The sequence below is a fragment of the Dromiciops gliroides genome, chromosome X (genome assembly GCF_019393635.1).
Source record: "Dromiciops gliroides isolate mDroGli1 chromosome X, mDroGli1.pri, whole genome shotgun sequence".
NCBI classification, from domain to species: domain Eukaryota; kingdom Metazoa; phylum Chordata; class Mammalia; order Microbiotheria; family Microbiotheriidae; genus Dromiciops; species Dromiciops gliroides.
Window position 1 is genome coordinate 17,080,836 of NC_057867.1, and position 21,608 is coordinate 17,102,443.

General features: G+C 38.7%; 1 protein-coding gene across 2 annotated transcripts in view; it reads right to left on the reverse strand.

Moving 5' to 3' along the window:
• LOC122734157 (E3 ubiquitin-protein ligase DTX3L-like) overlaps positions 1–21,608 on the reverse strand; it is a 53,844-nt gene that overhangs the window by 19,399 nt on the left and 12,837 nt on the right. Inside the window, exon 2 of one of the 2 annotated variants that reach the window (XM_043974882.1) lies at positions 19,600–19,699. The exons of the other annotated variant lie outside the window; for it this stretch is intronic. The gene's annotated coding sequence lies outside the window, so the exon portion shown is untranslated. The remainder of the gene's footprint in view (positions 1–19,599; positions 19,700–21,608) is intronic. 2 annotated transcript variants of the gene reach the window in all.

Consider the following 21,608-nt stretch of genomic DNA (forward strand, 5'->3'; position numbering starts at 1 on the left):
AAAAGTGGAAGTTTCTCCTCAAAGTGGAAAAGCAACATGAATGAAAGGAAATTGATTGATTCTGTATCCTGAGTGCACTTTAATAATGATGCTGGCTCAATAAAAGAAAGTGAACCAGATATAATCGGTTATTACAAGGATAAGCTATAGCCATGAATTAATTTTAAATTTTTAATAATTTTTGTTTTAAGTTCAAATTAAAGGAATATAGCCCATAATAAGATATTTTGAGAACAGTTATTAAAAAGGGGAAGTTCCCATGTAATACCCCTATCTTGCCTGTAAAAAAAGGAAAATTGGATAAAATCTACTTATCACTTTGTCAAAGATTTAAGAATTGTGAATGTGACAATTTAAAAGGGTAGAGACATAATTTCTAGTAAGTTTAATAATTTTATTAATTAGGCTAGAAAGTTATTAATAAAAGGATAGACATTTGGCCATCTCTCTTAGAGCAAAGACAATCATGGGGGTTGACTCGCAGTTTATATACCTCTAAAAAAAGTATTGTTGTTGTTTGTCCTTTGTTCTTGAAGGGGACCATGACATCTGGTGATGTCATGACTTGCACAGAATTGGATTTAAGTGAGGAGGGCTGTGCAATGTCACTGTGAGGAAATGGGGATTGGTCTCCTCTCAATCCGGACCTGTTTAAGGAAAAAGGTCTGCTTCTCCTCCCCACCCCCCACCCCCCATCCCAGCAAACAAAATCACAAGGAGCAGCCCATTCTTGTGAGAATGACAATAAATGAGCCTTTGACACATCACCAACACTGAGTTCTAGAAGTTATTGGAGTGATATTCCTCACAATTTTGAGGTCCCACCAAGATATATTATGAAATTATGATTTGAAAGGAACTTCTGGCCTCTGAGTTCCAGTGCTCTTTCAACAGGACATCTTGCTGAACTATTATCAGTGGTGGCATGGAGGAATGGAGCTTGGAGGCTGGGTGGTTTAGAGAAGGAACTCCATTGGTTGGAGATGTTGCAAAAGAGGATGAATTGGGTGAGCTCAAGGGGTAAGAATTTATCAGATTGGGGGGAATTTCAAGTCACATAAGTCTATGTGCATGGATCCCATGTGAGGAAAGGGCTGTTGAGAATTTCCTGGGTGGTTAAGAGAGCTGGGGGAAATTGAGGCAAAACTCCAGTGGGGCCAAGCAGTTCAAAAGCCCAAAGGCTTTTAGATTATAGCCAAGCAGTTTGAGTCTGTAGGCCGGGTGGTTTATAGGGAACCCCCCCTCCCATTAGAAAAGTCATCAAGGATGGTGCTGAAGGAACTGAGTTAAGAGTGGCCTCTTAAGAAACCCCTAAAAGGGACAAGCCCCTTCTTAGGGAAGTGCGTAGAAATAAAGTGAACCCTATTTGTACTGACAGTGATTGAGATTATCTGGGAAGAACCAGAAAGTGATTGAAATGGGGTGAAATATTTGGGGATGAATGAGTTTTGAATTTGCGTACAGGGGGCTAAAATCAGAATGGAGGACACCATGTGTTCTAAAGCCCCTTCCCCCCATGGGCTATGGGCAGGGGGGGGAGAGGGGGGAGGGATCTGGTGGGCATCTAGTGCCTAAGATTTTGATATATTACTACCTTTCGAATCTTTTGAGGTGGAATGATTTGGGAGTTGTTTGTGGTATGTGGAGGTTTTGGGGAAGGATTTTTTTGGGGTCTGGCCACTGAGCTGCACTACCTGGGACAGTTTCTGACCTTGAATTGCTTGGCTCTGGTGGGGGGTGTCTGTGCAAATGGAGGGGCTCTGAAGCACATTGGGTACTGTCACAAGCTGTTTTTAGGGGCTGGGATTGTCTCAAGGTGAAAGGTTGGGGCAGGCAACTTTCAGGTTATCTGGTTTAGCTGGGCTCTCTTGTGTGGCTGTTGCATTGCAAATGGTTAAGAAAAATATTTTTGATATGCACAAAAAATGTTTAAAAATGAAAGTTAATGACAAACTAAATCGGCCTATTGGAGCTCCTTTGACTGGTCAAAATTGGGTTGAAAAAGAAATTATATGGATTGTTTCATGTGTCTTGTCTCTGTGTAAATGTGTGAGATTGTCTCATGTGTTCAAGTTTCTGTCAAAAATGTAAGTTTGTGGGGTCAGCTAGGTGGCATAGTGGATAAAATACCGTCCCTGGATTCAGCAGGACCTGAGTTGAAAACCGGCCTCAGACACTTGACAATAACTGTGTGACCCTGGGCAAGTCACTTAACCCTCATTGCCCTGCAAAAAACAAAACAAAAACAAAAATGTGAGTTTGTGCTTGGAATTTAGAAGCCCATGCTGTGGCTAAATTGAGGAAGTGGGAGAGGGGCAGAAAGAAATTTGCTGCTCTAGCATTGTCTTGCAAACTAATTAGAAAACTGAATATAGCATTAGTTACTGAGTTAAGCCAACAAAAGAAAATAAATCATTCAAAAAGGCCAGTGAATTTGATTGGGCCATCTAGTTACGAAATTTGGGGATTCATACAAACTAAAGTCAAGTATGAAATGCTTGGAATAAATGGTTCTTGGGTGAATTAATACTAAGATGAAATTGTCAATTGAGGTTCTATGGGATGTCATTTGGAGAATAGATTCAGGTGTAGTTGAATCAATTCTAGTCTCATTTTGGGTGAAGTTTATTATTGTGATGCTGGTTACCTCAGTTGATTTGTGATATGTAGAGGAGAGGTGCCCAGCAGTTTTCATTGTGTTGGAGATATTGTCAGGATGTGGATGAATTTAACTGATTGTGGTAGTGGTTTTCTGTGAAGTGGGCAAGTGCCATGGGTAGGGACAGAGAGAGCTGTTGAGAAGGCAGTAGGAAGATTCTGTTAGAGCCTAGTGAAGGTTGAATGATGCAGAGCCAAAGCCAGTGTGGGGAGCAGGGTCCCAAGGGCCTGAATGAGCATAGTCACTGGCCTAGTATAGAGCAGTTGAGGTGTCAGGAGGGAAGGGCCCAGGAAAGAGGTGGAGAGAATCAGATGAAGAGAATCAGGCCCTGAGCAAGCATATTGCTCTTAGTTGAGAGTGGGTTTGGCTCCAGCTTTGGGGGTGAGATGCATATAGCAAGGTGAGGTGCCCATGAGCAGAAGGGTGGAGCAAATGACCCACAGCTGGTGAAGCCTAGGCTTCAGCTGGCACTGACAGGGCCACAGAGGAGAGTGTATGAGTGAGGCCTTTATCATGAAAACTTACTGGGTTCTTCTCTTCCCTCTCCATCCCTCCACAGGGGCTTCTGCTTGGTGCTTGGAGGTCAGTGCCTTTTTTGGGGCCTGGAGGATGCCTATTCTCCCTGCCTCCTTCTAGCCATAGCTTGACTCCCAGACTCTTAAGGAGGTGGTCTGGGAGAGTCCTGTGGAGGTAGTGACAGATCCAGTGTGAGCCTGGAGTTCTGCTCAGTGGGAAGCAGCATGGTACCCCCAGGCCATTTCTTAGCCCTCTTGGTTGGCAGGGGAGGACTTGTTGTGCTCAGTAACTCGGGTGCTCTCCTTACAGAAACATTGCTTCCTGGAAGCTCAAAGCGGACAGCTGAGAGAAATGACTGCCCCTTCTGCTCTGAAAGGAATCCCCAAAGCTACCTGAGGAATGTAAGTGTCTATGTGTATGTACATACATACACACACACACATATGTGTGTGCAGAACTCTGCAGTGAGGGTAGGGGAGAAGGCAGTGCCCAGATGTGTAGAACTGAGCACCACTTGAAATCTTAAAGATTAATCATCTATATTTCAGGTTCTCCAAATTGAGAACGAGCCGCACCCTCCCAGCTTTCAGCCAAGTTCTTTATCTATAGGGCACCAAAGCCTTGGGACAGAAAATTTGGCTTTAAGGAAAGGGAAAAGCCAGCACATTTTAACTTTATCTTGTTATCTGATAAGTTTCTAATGTAGCTGCAAAGGTCTTTAGATAAAGGAGGAAACAAATTTTTTTACATAGCAGGGGAATCAATCAGAACTACGTATCTTTCACAAAGGTATTATATGAATTTTATAAATGCAGAGTGCTAGGACATAGAATTAGAATGTTGCCATTAGTTATTATAAATCCACAGTTGATTTGATTTAAACTAAAATCTACACTAAAAGAAATAATGTGGTCTGAATGTGTGCTCTTCTATCAGGATTATTATGGTAAATTAGGAAGATTTGGCATTAAGAGATCTACTAGTCAGTTTACGTTTCTGTAATAAAGCTTACATCTCAGGGCTGTGAGGATTACATGATTGTAAAGTGCTTAGCATAGGGTGAGTGTTAAAGAAGAGAGCAAAATGTTTTGAGAAAATTGGTATGGGGTTCTTAGGAATTCCTCTTTGAAGAATTGCACCCTCTTGCATACCAATCCAATTGGAGTGAAATAATGGTTTATTTGGGGTGGGGGGTCAGAAGAGAGGTCCCTGAACTTCTGATGAGGAGAGAGCATGGTGCACAGGCATGGCTCTCTGGGATGCCTTTCTCCCTGAGTGGGAGATGAGCAGGTATATTTGTGTGTGTGTGTGGATGGTGGGTGGTCTGGTAGGGTCATCATCTGACTGTGAAGGGTTCCCTTGTTGGGGGAGGACTAGCAGCTCCGGATCTCTCAAGCCATCTCTTTCCCCTCTCACAATACAAAGACAGCAGCCACACTTAATCTTGTCTCCCCAGGGGTGGGGGAGACTGGAATGAAGGGTGGTGGTCCTGGAGTTAATTCAGTCCTGGTGCTGCTTATCTCTTTGGGTGTTTCTGTCCTTTGGTTTGGTTTCTAGGGGAGAGGGTTCTTTTGATTTACCCCAGAGAACTTCTGGGGTAAGCTAGGCCCATTAGAAAAAAAAAACAAACAGAAAACACGCAACTGTATTGAGAATAGATGGGTTTTGTTTCAAGTTTTAAAAATTCCTAAAGCTTTAAGTTATGTTTCTAGATTTTCTTATAATGTATAAATTGGTAAACAATAGTATGGAAATTAGCCTTTAACAAAAGAAACTATAGAAACTGCTCCTGAGTTAAGTATAGACACAACTTAACTCTAAATAAAAACTACTTAATGTAAGTGGACACTTTTACATAATAACATAAAGTCCAGGGAGTAAAGTGGGGAACCACTGGGAGGGGTAGTTTGCTTGGGGGAAGGTGGGGGAGGTCCATAAGTCCATCAATTGTCTGGAATTGACAAAGATTGGTTAGCCCCAGGCAATTCATTTGCCTGGGAAGGGGGAGTAGGTGGGGATCAGTTGGTTCCCAGTAAATTTGTAGTTATCAAAGGTTTGGTGAATATTCCTTTTTAATATCAGGACAAATTTTAAACTGTTTCTTAAAAAAAGGAAATATATATGTGTGTGTGCATGTGTGAGTGTGTGTATTTATATATATGCATATATATATTATATATTTTTTTCAGGACATAACGTGTACATGTTCAGTGAACACTTGTGTGATTTAGAAGGACTACTATTTTATTTGTAAGTTAATTTGTTGCAAAGACAGTTTGATATTGATTAACAATTATTTTATTAATGGATGGAAAAAGCTTTTCTGGGACCCTGAATATCTGAATATTTGAGTTTCATTCTTAGATTTGGTATGTCCTTGTAACTCTCATGGCATATTTCTATTATAAGAGTGGACAAAGTGGAAGTTTGTAATTGCAATATTGAATCAATTGGTTGTTAATTAATACTAGAGTATCTAAATTACTGCACTAAGCTGTGAAAAAAATCTTGCTGTTTTAAACTGAATTTATTGGTATTAAGAAATAGTTAAATTAGTGACTGAATTTGATATGTATAAGATATACTAGTGATCATTGGTAACTTATGAATTATCTTATATCACCTTAATAGGAAATATGATTATTATTTGGAATTAGAACATGTGTAGAAACACATGCAAACTAGTTTAGATGTTCCCATTGTTTAAAGGAATTCTGAGGGCAGTATCTTATGTTAATGCTTACATGGTTATACCTGCTCATCTCCCACTCAGGGAGAAAGGCATCCCAGAGAGCCATGCCTGTGCACCATGCTCTCTCCTCATCAGAAGTTCAGGGACCTCTCTTCTGACCCCCCACCCCAAATAACCTGAACCTATTTTACTATATGTGAAAAGTTTTCTAGTCTGTTCTCTTGTATGCAATTTGGGATTAATTACACTTATTCCAACTCTTGTTGTTTGTTATTAAGCATCTTAAAGTAAATCCATTTGTGTAGTGATAACTCAGGGATGAAAAGCATCAATTTAACATGGGTAAAAGTATAGTTAATGCTTGCTACTTAGAATATATTAAGTGAATTCACTTGAAGTGCTGATTGTTTGAGTTTGTTATTTAAGACATTATGGGACTATTTATGACATTAAATCCTGAACCAATAAGCAACCATGATGTCAGCAACTCTGAGAGGTTTTACACAGAATGAATAGCAGCAGGTGGTGGACTATCATGGGAAAGGCTGGGAGAATGACTTTGGCAAGAATTGAGGTAGATTTCGCATGGCTCAGTTTCCCCAAGGTGTCATATGGGTCCCACCTGGCTGACTTTGTTGACTTTGAGCCTGATTCAAGACACCTGCAGAGCTTCTGTCTGGAATGAAGTATTATTCCCTGAGAGCATTGCCTTTCCTCTTTTATGGAAAATTCCTATGATCATGTCACTTGATTAGCATGAACACAATATTGTCTCTTCATCCCTAGGTTAATACTGTAATATCTGGGTGAGATGAAGGTATAAGTTTCAAGCTATTTGGCTTAGAATCTCTAGTCCATTTCAGATTCTAAACAACTAGAATGTATAAACATTTACCTTTGTCATCTATTATTAGTTATGCATTTTAAAACTGAATCAGAAACATCGCAAGTTTGTTTCAAGAAAAATAGAGGAGGGTAACTAGAATGTTTTGTTACAACTGATGAAAAGTCAATTCTATTTAAGTTTATTATGTAATGTGGAAATAACATCTGTCTGTAGAGCACGTCCTGTAATACAAACATGGTTTATTACGGACAAATTATTTGACATGCACTGTTTTGAAATTAATTGCTTAAGTGTCATCCTAAGGCTTTTACTACAATTGAAGTTAACTTGGTAACTTTTATTTAAACTCATTTGTGGTCATTTTCTTATGAATGTATTCTGTAACCTAAATTTTATGTGAGGATTAGATCTTAAACAATTGAGAAAGAATTTTTGAAGAAATAAGGTCAAACTGATATATATGTAATTTGGAAAGATTTAAGAGTTCTGCTTTCTGTGGTATTTTGAAACATTTAAGTCATAGTCTGCAGGTATCAAGGTAATGATAGGCCCTTTGGCCTCTTGTTAATAAGGTTTGTTAAAGATAGAAATGGGGGGCAGCTAGGTGGCACAGTGCTTTAGCACTGGCCCTGGATTCAGGAAGACCTGAGTTCAAATCAGGCCTCAGACACCCGACATCAGCTGTGTGACCCTGGGCAAGTCACTTAACCCTCATTGCCCCACCCCCCCCCCCAAAAAAAGAAAAGATAGAAATGGATAAAATTGTAAACAATATGGGGGGCACTCATGCTATAAATTCTTTAAGGTTCAGGTAAACTATGGGACCTTGATTTTGATATTCCTCTTATTGTTAGCAAGATCAGAACCATAAGGTTTGATGTAGTTATTACCAAATGGGGAGTAGAATTTGAGAGACTGTACCAATTTGTATTGAGATCTGTACTGTATTGAGATTTTAATAGGAACATTTGAGGAGTCTCTACATGCAAACCTGAGAAGTAAATCTACTGAAGAAGTGCCCTGGAGACAAAACATCTTCCAGACTGCCCCAAGATCATTTCCTTCCTTTGAGGGTTAATTCAGAGGCTAATTGAGACTTCCCTCAGAAAGGTTACTACATTTGGGAAAGTAGAGGCAAACACTCAAATGATAATATTCACAGATTTAGACCAAGGGGCAGAGGAGGTAGACAATAAATGGAATGAGAGGAGCCCAATAATTGAAAATAAAGAGGAGGGATTGTGAGGAAATGGGGATTGGTTTCCTCTCAATCTGGACCCCTATATGAGGAAAAAAGCTTCCCCCCCCCCCCCCCCCCCCGCAAACAAAATCACATGATTCAGGGAAACCTTGGTCTAGTCTAAAATTACATCTGCTCCTGAGCTGTGTCCATATAAGGGAGGAATTGAAGAATTGTCCCTTTATTACCTCCCCCATTGGCTAAGAAATACTGTGTGTTAATTAGCTAGTTTTTGTGCATAGATTGTAACCCTTGAGTAATTGAAATAATGGTGAACAAAGGGAGGGGCCATTTCGCATTAGGGATGAGAGGAAATAAAAACCGGCCTGCAAGCCTCCATTTTTGGTCATCCATCAGCTGGACAAGGTGTGGCCCATTCTCGTGAGAATGACAGTAAATGAGCCTTTGACATATTACCAACACTGAGTTCCAGAAGTTATTCTAGTGATATTCCTCACAGTCACCAACCTCCCTTTCTCTCCCAGAGCCATCTGAGCCCAGTAGCAAGATAGATATTAGGACAACTGGAGATGGCCCTGATGTTTAAGGCAATTGGGGCTAAGTGACTTGCCCAGGGTCAAACAGCAAGTAAGTATCTGAGGTTACATTTGAACTCAGGTTCTCCCAATTTCAGGTTCAGTGTTCTATCTACTGTGACACCAAGCTAACAGAGATCAGATCCCATTGGTTAACATGATTGGCAGTGGAGTATATTAAAATGAGGGGCTAGGTATCTCTTGTATATGGAAGGTATCATTATACCAGCCCATCCATAGCTTTAGGTTATCATCTCAAAGAATGTATACCCTTTTCAATGGGGGGCTGAGAGTGACCCTAGGATAGAGAAATTATCTCTACTCAGACCACCCCCAGCCTTCCACTATCTAGACAAAGGATCTGTCTCTACCCAAACTTGAGCAGAACACAATGGGTTTCCCCACCTTAGTTTAAATTCCTTGCAAGATTGGGTGGGGTCTGACCAAGAACCAGGAGAGTCAATGCAATCTTATTATAAGTAATGTTCTGAACTTTTAGAGGACTTTAGAAGGGGAAAGCTCTGAATCTCCCTCCAAATCATTGATTATTAATAATCATTTCTCAGGTTAAAAAAAAAACTCCTGTTGTTGTGAATCCTGTTACTATTATGACTTCTGTACCTCTGACCACAGTTCTTTTTATCATTGATCTATGCTGGAATTTCCTTTCTATTGGCTGAGGAATCTAAATTATTGTTTGTATTAACTTATGAGTCATCTCAGTATGTATGGCAAAGAATTTTCCAAGGGTAGGGGCAACTACATGGTACAGTGGGTAAAGCACTGGCCCTGGATTTAGTAGGACCTGAGTTCAAATCCAGCCTCAGACACTTGATACTTACTAACTGTATGTAACGATTGGAATAACGCCACCTGCTGGAGACTTGCTGTAGGAAAGCTCCACCATGAGGAGAAGGCCTCTGAGGGCAAGGCCATGCAGCTTTTCTTTGGTGTCAGGAAGTGACATTTGCTTGTAGGAGGAAGAGGGGGCTAGGCTGGCTTTCTTGCTCTCTTTCTGCTTGGCCCCGTGTGGTGGTGGTGCGTGGCGCGTTTGTGCTCTGTCCGGCGACTCCCCTTGTGATGGCGTGTGTTCGCTCTGTCTCAGTGGTTGGTGAGTTACTTATGGAAAACCCTAAATTCCTTTGAACTAGCTAAATTGGAAAGGGTCTGGGTTAAGCTTAGAGTTAAGAATATCTATCTGAATTTCTATTTTCCTATTTCCTTATCTTTGATTATTATTAGTTTCACCTCTGTTGTTTAATTAATTCCCAAGTAATAAAATCTGATCCTTTTGTGAACTAAAGCTTAGAGGCTCCTTTCTTATTGGCCTGGGAAAAATATCTAAAAAAGAACTGTTCAGACGGGAGGGTTAAACCTTAAAGGTCCCTCATATTTCTGGGACCCCAATATTAAGGTGAGTCACCCAAATAACGCTCCGTATATCAAATTTTGGCCCTCACAGTTTTGGCGAGCCAGCCAGGATTGTAATGACGCCACCTGCTGGAGACTTACTGTAGGAAAGCTCCACCACGAGGAGAAGACCTCTGAGGGCAAGGACATGCAGCTTTTCTTTGGCGTCAGGAAGTGACATTTGCTTGTGGGAGGAAGAGGGGGCAAGGCTGGCTCTCTCGCTCTCTTTCGTCAGGACTCGGGTGGAGAAGGGAGCTAGAAATACGCTCTCCCTTTAATAGATAGATGAATCTAGGCCTCTCTCTCTCTTTACCAAATTCTTATTCTCCTTAATAAATGCTTAAAAGTCTAACTCTTACTAAAGCTTATAATTTATTGGCAACCACTCTAGATATTTTAGACAGTCTAGCTAGAATTTTAGCCCCTTATATGTATGACCCTGGGCAAATAACTTAACCCTCATTGCCCCAAAACACACATACACACACACATACACACACACACACACACACACACACACACACACACACACAGACAAGAATTTCCCAAGGGTTTTGTGATTCACCTATCTTTTCAAGACACTGGAAGGAAAATTTAAGTCCCTATTATCTTAGGGACAGGAAGAAAAAGAATAAGAACTTTTTATGCTGAAAGTTTCAAAGTTTTCAAAAGATAAAATCTCATCTTTGTGCTACTAATTCTGACAAGGTTGGGAATACAAAGAGAAAGGTGTAAGAGGGAAGTAGAATCCCTTTTTATAGAAATTTATAGCATTACAAATTAATTGGATACTAAATTTGAGAAAGGAAAGGAAATTTGCTTACCAAATTTTGGTGAAAGTGATAGATCTTATTGGATTGGGGGGCGGGGGAGGTTGTAGCTCCCCAAGGATTAGTGTACATATAAACAGCAGACCACTCTATCACTCTCTTCCCTGAAGAATGACAGATTTATTTTTTTATAATGGAAGAAGGTGATTTTACTGACTAGAGAATAAACAGAACTGAAGCCAGTTTAAAGTTTTATTGCAAATGAAGTTCAAAAGCAGGAAAAAATCACTGAATTTTAATTTCCCTGCTATTTAAGAACTACTTATTAATGGCTCAGACACTTACCAGCTGTGTGATCCTGAGCAAGTCACTTAACCCTTTTTCCTCATTGGTAAAATGAGTGGAAAAGCAAATGGCAAACCACTCCAGGATCTTTGCCAAAAACAAAACAAACAAACAAAACCCAATTACAACAACAAAAAAATAGGGTCAAGAAAAGTTGGGCACAACTGAAATGACTGAACAACAACAAAAGCTTAGCCAATAAGTTGATTGTGCTTGGGTGGGGGTGGGGGAGCATAGTTCTGAGGTATCAGTGAAAAAAAAAAAAGATGGAAAAGGCCAAGTAAAGATGATAGTCCTGAATGATATAACTTAAATTTTACCCCGGGGGTAATAGGGAACTACTTAATTTCTTTCAGATCTATTTGAACATACACACATGTCCACCCATATAAATGCCAAAATATGGCTTTGGTTATGTTTTAGTGATTGTCTATAAGATCTCAAGTTGGAGTAAGGATTTCACATATTTAACTGTTTTAATTCTTTGTTTTCAAATGCAAAGATAAAAAAGGAAATAAATGCTACACATTTCCTTAACAAAACTACTTAAAATAGTGTACCTAGACTTCCCGGGCAGAGGCAAGATGGTGGAGGAAAGGCAGTGAAATCTCAAACTCATGACATGATCACTCCAAAACCATCCAAATAATGCCACAGGACAATGGCTGGAGCAGCAAAACCCACAAAAGAAAGTGCTGAAATCATCTTGTAACCAAGAACGGCTTGGAAGGTCAGAAGGAGGGAGCTGCTGTGCTGATACAGGAGTCGGGCCCAATTCCACAGTCACCCTAACACAGATCCAGTCCCAGGAAGGCCTCACCAGAGAAGGAGACCCCCAGAGCCTCTGAATCAGCTGAAGCACCAGTGTTGTCTGGAACTAAGCTCACAGTCTGGTGAGAGGGCTGAGCCCTTGGCAGGGGGGAGATTAGAGGGGTCTATGCTGGTGCTGAGGCAGAACTTGGGTTTTTCACCCCTGCTGGGAACCAGGAGGTAGGCTTGAATAGCAGTGGTCCAGGTGGGGGAGGGGCACAACAGAGCTAACAACCACAACACAGAAAGCTGGTTGATTAGCAAGTTGGTCTGGGGTCATCTACTGACTAGGGAATGGGCCAGGAGAGTGAAGAACCTGATCCTCCTTAAATCATACCACCTGGGACTTCTGAAGCTTGGGATACTGCAGCCTAGAAACAGTGCCCCACTTTAAGGAGCTAAAAGTCAAGTAAAAGAAAGGCAAGATGAGCAGACAGATAAAGGTGAGGACTATAGAAAGTTTCTTTAGAGACAAGGAAGATCGAGGTGCACCCTCAGAGGAAGATGTCAACATCAGGGCCGCCCCTATATCTAAAGCTTGCAAGAAAAATATGAATTGGTCTCAGGCCATAGAGGTGCTCAAAAAGCCTTTGAAGATAAAGTTAGAGAGGTAGAGGAAAAAATGGAAAGAGAAATGAAGGTGATGCAGGAAAGACATGATAAAAAAGTCAACAGCTTGAAAAGCCACATGGAAAAGCTCTCTGGTGAAATAATTGCCTAAGAATTAGAATGGAACAAATGGAAGCCAGTGACTTTGTGAGAAACCAAGACACAATAAAGCAAATCCAAATGAATAAAAAATAGAGGGCAATGTGAAATCTGCTGACCTGAACAATAGGTCCAGGAGAGAGAATTTGAAAACTATTGGTCTACCTGAAAACCATGATCAAGCAAAGAGTTTAGACATCATCTTCCAAGATATTCTCAGGGAAAATTACCCTGAAATTCTAGAAGCAGAAGCTAAAATAGAAATTGAAAGAATCCACTGATCACCTCCAGAATGAGATCCCAAAAGGAAAATTCCGGAGCTCTCAGTTCGAGGAAAAAATATTGCAAGCTGCCAAAAATAAAGAATTCAAGTACTGTGGAGCACCAGTCAGGATAGCACAAGATCTAGCAGCTTCTACATTAAAGGACCAGAGGGCATGGAATATAATATTCCAGAGGGCAAAGGAATTGGGATTACAACCAAGAATCACCTACCCAGAAAAACTGTGTATAATCTTTCAGAGGAAAAAATAGGACTTTCATGAAAAAGAGGACTTTCAGGTATTCATGATAAAAAGACCTGAACTGAATGGCAAATTTGACTTTCAAATACAAGACCCTAGAGAACCATAAAAAATTGGAGTTGGGGGACATACCTGCGGTTGTGCAGTGGGTGACTGTCTTGTGCCTGAGACTGGGTTACCCCTGGGTCCAGGGTGGATGTTTTGTCCACTGTGTCACCTAGCTGCCCCATGATGATATCTTTAGAGTTAAATTGAGGGGTGAGGGAAATGCACTGGGGGAAGGGGAAGGGCAGAGGTGAAATCCTACATGAAAGAAACAGGAAAGGGCTTATGGAGTAGGGGAAGAGATAGGAGAGGAGCAGGGCAGTAAATGAATTTTACACTCATCAAAAAAGGCTCAAAGATCTTAAACTCATCAGAGTTGGCTCAAGGAGGGACTAACACATATACCCAACCAGATGGAGTAATCTATTTAATCTGGGCAGTAAATGAGCCTAACACTCCTCAAAGTTGGCACAAAGACCTCAATCTCATTAGAATTGGCTCAAGGAGGGAATAACATACACACTCAATTGGGTGGAGTGATCTCTCTAACCCTGCAGGAAAATATGAGGGGAAGGGGATAAAAAGAGAGGGCCAAAAGAAGGAAGGGCAGATTGGGGGAGGGGACAGACAGAAGCAACTCCCTTTTGAAGAGTGATAGGATGAAAGAAGATGGATAATAGAATAAATATCATGGGGAAGGGAATAGGATGGAAGGGCAACAGTTAACAATAGTAATCATGAAAAAGAGAAAAGGGGGAATAATTGTACAAAAAATATAGCAACTCTTTGTGGTGGCTAAGAAATGATGGAAGAAGCTATGCTATATGATTGTGGCGGAAAGGGAATGACAAACAGGATGATCCCAGAAAAACCTGGAAAGACTAATGAACTGGTGTATAGTGAAGTGAGCAGATTTGGGAGGACATTGTGCATAGTGACAGCAGTATTGTTCAAGGAGCAATTGTGAATGACTTAACTCCTCTCAGCAATGCAATGACAATCCCAAGGGACTAATGAAGAAGCTTACTATTCACCCCCATAGAAAGAACTGATAAAAAGAATACTTGTGGATTGTACATATATAACCTGGTTGTGATCTCATGGAGGGGGGAGGAAAGGGAGGGAGAAAAATTTGGAACTCTAAATATTATGAAAATGAATGTTGAAAATTCCCCTTACATGTAACTGGAAAAAATAAAATAAATGTTTGTTGTAAAATAGTGTACCTGGAGGTGCATAGGTTACATGTATATACACTGGGAAAAGAAAAGGGAAATATTTGTGGCCTTCAGGATGACCAATGTGACAAACTACCTAATATGTCACGAAGGGTTCAATGAGATTTTTAAAGTATTAACTTCACATTCTGGAACACAAAGAATGGCTTGGTGAAATACTATCATTCTCTATAAGCAATATGGTTTTTTTCATGGTTTCACAAATGGAAACTTAAAATCCAGTTCCTTACCTGTCCAAGGAGACATAGACAGTAAATGCAGAATTTGGTATTCTCTGTGATGAACTCAGTAGAAATGTCTACTTTCTCTAAGCCAATGGTCTAAAGGTCCTTCCCTTAGTACATGTGCCTAGACTTCATATACAATACTTATATAGGGGCTCATTAAACGTATCAGGTCTTTACAGTCATACTATGCTAAAGTACTTAGCTTTCAGGAAAGATTTGTCTTAATTTGTTGAAGTTCATATATTACATAGACTGTCTAAAGCATTTCAGGATGTGCAAGAAGGTTAAAATGGATGGAACATTTTAAAATGTCTATAATGTAGTCTAATTGCTTGCTTAAAAAGCCAGTTTTCAAATTAGAAGAAAATTGAAGCATTATTAGTAATAAAGAATGGGTGTGAGGAAATGGGTAGTGGTCTCCTCCCAGTAGAATATAACCACCACTATTCAAATTATACTCCTCCAGCAGACAGATCAAGTGGGTTCTGAGCTGGTCTAAACTAGGCCCTCTCCTGGGAGGACTGAAGGAAATATTGATGAAATCTTTGTGTATATTACTTTCTTGGCTCTCCTTACTTGACTCTGCATTAGTTCATACAGATCTTTCCATAGTTTGTATTCATGTTCTTCCTTTCAACAATTTTAATGGAAAGAGTAACCACACATGCAATTATGTATGTATGCATGTATTGCAAAATTATAAAGAACAAAGATGTTGAAAGAAGGGGCATTAGAATATGATCATAGCCCAACCCTTAACAGAGGGGGGAAGTTCAAAGGTGTTGAAAACTACACATATCTTAAAACTTTTTTCATTGTATTTATCAGTTGTACTCATTATTTTATTTTTTCTTTATTTTGCATCATTTTCACCATTTTTGAAGAAAGAGATAAGAGGCTGACAGCCAAATAGTGTAATGGGTAAAGGTTTGCAGATTATAACATTCTTTCTCTGGCCCAATAAATACCTTGAGAAGTAGAGGGGGAGGGAGGGAAGACAATTACAAAAATCAGACAACACACCAAAATTTGTGAGATGCAGCCAAAGCAGTGCTTAGGGGAAATTTTGTATCTCTAAACACTTACATCAATAAAAAAAGAAAAAAAAATCAATGAAATGGGCTTGCAACTAAAAAAAGGGAAAAAAGAGCAATCTCCAATTAAACACCAAAATAAAAATCACAGGAGAGAGTAATAAAATTGAAAGTAAGAAAAAAATAGTTGAACCAATAAATAAAACTAGAAGTTGGTTTTATGGGTGGGAACCCTATAAAATGAATAAATCACTGGTTAATTTGATTAAAATTTTAAAAACAGCAACAAATTACCAATATAAAAATGAAAACTGAAGATGAGATTAAAGCAATTATTAGGAGCTATCTTGCCCAATTACATCCAAATAAAACTGACAATGTAAATGAAATGGATGAATTTTGGCGGGAGATGAAGCAATTGGGGTTAAATGACTTGCCCAGGGTCACACAGCTAATAAGTGTCAAGTGTCTGAGGCCAGAGTTGAACTCAGGTCCTCCTGACTCCAGGGCCAGTGCTCTATCCACTGTGCCACCTAGCTGCCCCTATAATGAAAATTTTTAAAATGCAATTTCCCAGATTAACAGAAGAGGAAATAGAATCCTTGAATAGCCCTATCTTAGAAAAAGAAATTGAACAAGTAACAAATTAACTCCCTAAGAAAAATCTCCATGACCAGATGGATCTACAAGTAAATTCTACCAAACATTTCTCTATTTTACAAAATAGCTAAAGGAGTCCTACCAAATTCCTTGTATGAAACAAATATGGTTTTGCTACCTAAGCCAGGGAGAACAAAAACAGAGAAAGCAAACTATAGACTAATTTCCCTAATGAATATTGAATCTAATTTTTTTTAAACAAAATATTAGCAAAGAGATTACAGAAATATATCACAAAGGTCGCATATTACAACCAGATGTTATTTATGCTAGGAATGTAAAACTGATTTAATATTGGGAAAAATACAGGAATAATTGACCATATCCATAACAAACAAAACAAAAATAATGTAATTCTATCAATAGGTACAAAAAAAGCTTTTGACAAAATATAATACCCATTCTTATTAAAAACACTAGAAAGTATAGAAATAAGTGCAGCCTTTCTTAAAATGAATTATTTATCTAAAACTTAGGGCAAGCATTGTCTCTAATGGGGAAAAAGTAGAATCCTTCCCAAAAAGATCAAAGGTGAAGCAAGTATATCATTATCACCACCATCATTCAACATTCTACTAGAAATGCCAGCTATACAATAAGACAAGAAAAAGAAATTGAATCGCAGTAGGCAATGAGAAAACAAAACTATCATTCTCTGTAGAAGTTATGATGGTATTCTTAGAGAAACTTAGAGAATCATCTCAAAAATGAGTTAAAACAATGACCAAATTTAGCAAGGTTTTAGAATATAAAATAAACCCACATAAATAATCAACATTTCAATGTTTTATCCCCCCATCCCCCCAAAAAATCAACAGGAAGAGCTAGAAAGAGATCTTCCATTTAAAATAACAATTCATTATAAAATAATTGGGAGTCTATCTTCCAGACAACCGCAAGAATTATATGAATACAATTACAAAACACTTTTCACATAAAGAAAAACATTTCTAAAAAAAAAATGGAAAAGTAACCATTGTTCATGTACAGGCCTTGCTAGTATAATAAAAATGACAATCCCACCTAAATTAATTTAGTTATTCAGTGCCATATCAACCAAACTACCAAAGAAGTATTTTATAGAGGTAGAAAAATATTAACAAAATTCATATGGTCAAGAATATCAAGGAAACCAATGAAAAAATGTGAAGGAAGGCTACCTAGCAGTGCCAGATTTCAAACTATGTTACAAAGTAGTAATCATCAAAACAGTCTGGGATTGTCTAATTAACAGATCAATGGAACAGTGGAGTAAATTAAATATGCAGTACACAGCAATAAATGACCATAATAATCTAGTGTTTGAGAACCACAAACATCTAAGCTTTGGGGGCAAGAACCCAGTACTTGAAAAAAATTTCTGGGAAAACTGGAAAGCAGTTTGGCAAAAACTAGGCAGAGACCAACATCTCACTCTATACCAAGATAAGATCAAAATAGGTAAAGGATTTAGACAAATTAGGGGAGCATGGAAAAATTTACCTGTCAGACCTATGGATAAGGAAACTGAGACAAAATGATAAAAATACAAACCATTCTGCAATTGCACAAGTTGTATTCAGAAGAAATCAAAGCTATCAGTAGGTATTTAAAAAATGCTCTAAAATACTCTTGATGACTTCAAGAGAGAACTGATCAATTCTGAGTATAGATTGAAGCATATGATTTAAAAAAATTTTCTTTATTTTTCTTGCTTTTTATTTTGCAACATTGCTAATGTGGAAAAATGTATAATGGATATCATATTACTCTTTTCAATGAGAAAGGGAGGTAATGGAAGGAAGGAGAGTATTTGGAACTCAATTTTAAAAAAAAAGAATGTTAATTTTTAAATTTAGCAAAAAAATGAATTATTTTAAACATTTACAAAAACAATCAATTCCAATAATACATAAACTGTTTGAAAAAAAGGCAAAAATGGGATCTTATGAAATCCCTTCTATGACACAATCTTGATAACTAAATACAGGGAGTCAAAAGTAGAAACAAAAACTATAGACCAATAATGATTAGTGATAAGAAAATTTTCAATAATATATTAACTAAATATTAGCTTAGGTAGGATTGTCATTTTTATTATATTGGCTCTGCCAACCCATGAGCAATTAATATTTTTCCAATTGTTTAGATCTGACTTTTTTTCTGTGAAGTGTTTTGTAGTTATGGAAGACATCTGTGAAATGATGTATTGTGAAGTGAGCAGAACCAAGAGAATATTGTGCATAGAGACAGCAATCTTGTTTGATGATATATATGTATATGTGTGTGTGTATATATATATACATACATACATACATACATATATATATATATATATATATATAAACACCTATGTCAGATTGCCTGCTATCTAGGTGAAGGGGGAAGGAGAGGAGGGAGGGAGAAAAATCTGAAATTGGAAAGCTTGTATAAACAAAAGTTGAGAACTATCTTTACATGTAATGGGAAAAAATAAAATACTTTATTAATTAAAAAAAAAGAAAAATGAGAGGAGTGTACTAGATGATTGTCAGGGTACTTTCCAGCTTCCAATCTCTGATCTGAAGTTTAAGGTATTACCCAAATAAATGGCAGTGGGATTGTTGTTCCAGTTTCTCACTTCCTCACCAAAACCAACTTGTTTTGTGCCTCACCCTTCAAGGCTCTGTTCCCTCATAAATTAATCTGTTTTAGTGAATTGATTTTACTTTCTCTTTTTTTCCTATTTTTACCTTTTATTTTTATTTTTTAAAAGTAATAAACATTTTTCTTTATAGTTTTGAGTTCCAATTTTTATACCTCCTTCCTTCACTCCCCTTCCTCCTCCCTTGGGCTGCAAGCAATCATATATATGTTATACTTGTACAATTATGTAAAACAATACCATATTAGTCATTTTATATGAGAAAACTTGAATAAAAAAAAGAAATGAAAGAAAAAAAAGATACTAGCCACCTCCAAGGAAAGAACTGATATTGATGGAACAAACTAAAGCATGCTATTTTTCATTTTCTTTCCTTTTTTCCCTTTTAATAAAGTTTTCTTATACAAAATGACAAATATGGTAATGTTTTACATAATCATAAATGTATAACCCATATCTGATTATTTGCTACCTCAGGGAGGGGAGAGGGGAGGGAGGGAAGGAGAGATAAAAAATTGGAACCCAAAACTATAAATAAATGTTTATTATAAAAATATATATATATATATAAACAATATATTAGTAATATATATTATGATCAGGCTGCAGTTATGTCACAGTGAATGAGTGGAATTTGCAGGTAGAGAGGAAGAGAAACATGACTTGGTATGGGCTAGTTAGATACAGTGGTCCAAGTGAATTTGTGCTTACTTACCAAGGAGGGCAGCTGGGGGTGATGCGTGAGGGACAGGATTCTCAAAATACAAGGATTAAATTCCCAACAGCATGGCTTCTGGAGGTCAGGATGGCAAGGGCTGAGACAGGCATGAAATGAAACATCTATTACTTGTATGACCTAACCCAAGCCCCATGGCCATCTTGAAACCAACATTCTTTCAAAGCAGCACATTTCTCTTCTCTGGGCATCTAAGCCTTAATCTGGTCAATGAACATATTTGCACTATCTACCTTGGAATTAGGATGGCAATCTTCCTGGAGGCTTGTGAAGGATGAATGTGCCATGTGAAAGGTGAATTATAATCCTGAAAGCATGTGTGAGCTGCAGAACATCCCTTAACATTCAGATATTCTCTTGGAAAATGCAAGATCTCAGGACTATGGACTGATTTCTGGACACCTGGTTGGAAGGTGATCACTGAGTCCTTGAATGAAATTATGGATGGCATGATTCTTCTTCCTCCTGACTCGATTATTGTAGCCACAGCTGATTTATATGTCTTCTGATACATAGTGTTCTGCAGTTAGCTTCTATATGAATCTCTCTGGTTCAGTTTGTCCCTCTGTCTCTTTGCTTTCTTTTTCTCTCTGTCTCTGTGTCTGCCTATTTCTCCATATATGTGTGTGTGTGTGTGTGTGTGTGTATTTACCTATGTAAATGTATATAGGCATATATGTATGTATGTGTATATACAAAATTATATGTATGCATGTGTGTATATGTGTGTGTTTAGAAATTGTATGTATGAATGTATCACGATCATCATCTCCTGTTACATTGTACTGACAAGGGATTACAATGTCTGTGCCCAGTTGGCTACTCAAAGAAAAGTGGGAAAGAAATCTCTTTGTCTTCTTGGCTGGGAAATCATCATAACACAGGCCTAATGAGGAGCTAACACCAGGGCCAGTAATTCAAGATATCAGATTTCCTTGGTAACAGACAAGTTACCATGGCAACCAGATATGAGTTCCAGCTAATACTGCTTTCATGGACACAATTCTTCCTGAGCAGAGAATCACAGTCTAAAGGGTGGGGCTGCAGAGTAGAGTCCATATTGGGATCCTTTCATCTTATAAAGACTTTGCTAGCATCCCCCCTCCTCCATTCTGACAAAGAGGAAAGAATTCAGATATGGTCAAATTGGGATGAATTGACCCAGGGGAAGGACAGTAATTTTTAAAGCATCCCCTCAGCAATTCTGCCCCACCAGCCTCTACATTCCCAGGAGGGAGGGATGTGCCATCTGTCCTCTGGGTTCCTGTTGGGGGCCCATGTTGGCTTTCTCCTTTCAGTAGAGACTGTCACATCTCCCTTCAATTGGCAATAGACAATGAAAACATGCTAACTTCTGTTTGGAACCAGTCCTAGGTTATGGATTCTCAGGATTGCTCAGGTTACACTCTAGAACATCATTCCTCTGAGCTGACAATGACCATAAAATAGGGTAGATGATAATTCAGCCAAGACACAGAAGGGAAGCAGGATTAATTGCCCAGGAGGCCATGCTTACTGCCTCCCAAATTTAGCACCTAGGACAGTGTTTGGCACATAGTAGGTGCTTAAAAAATGTTTATTGATTGATCAAATACCCCAGTGAATGAATGGAATTTGGATCTGATATAAGTGAATTTGTGCTCATTCTTTCAATGCACCAAATGTTTTATTTGTTTTTTTGATAAAGATAACTTTTTTCCTACAAAATCTCTTACAGAAAGAAAATAATGTGATTGTACTCAAGTATCTCCAAGCTTTCCTCCATCTCTGACATCCTAAAATTCTAAGCCCTGGAAACCCCTCCTCTCTCTATGCATTTCAGTCAAGGAAGGTTTCCTTCAGATGGCCTGTGAAGGATTCCAGGCACCCAGGACCGGGAGCACCTTTCTGACAGGGAGGCTAGAGGATTGTGTTTGGGATCCTGAGAGGCTGAGGAGGTGGTAACCTGGATTGAGAACAGGAGTGAGATTAGCAAAGGGGAGCTGTGC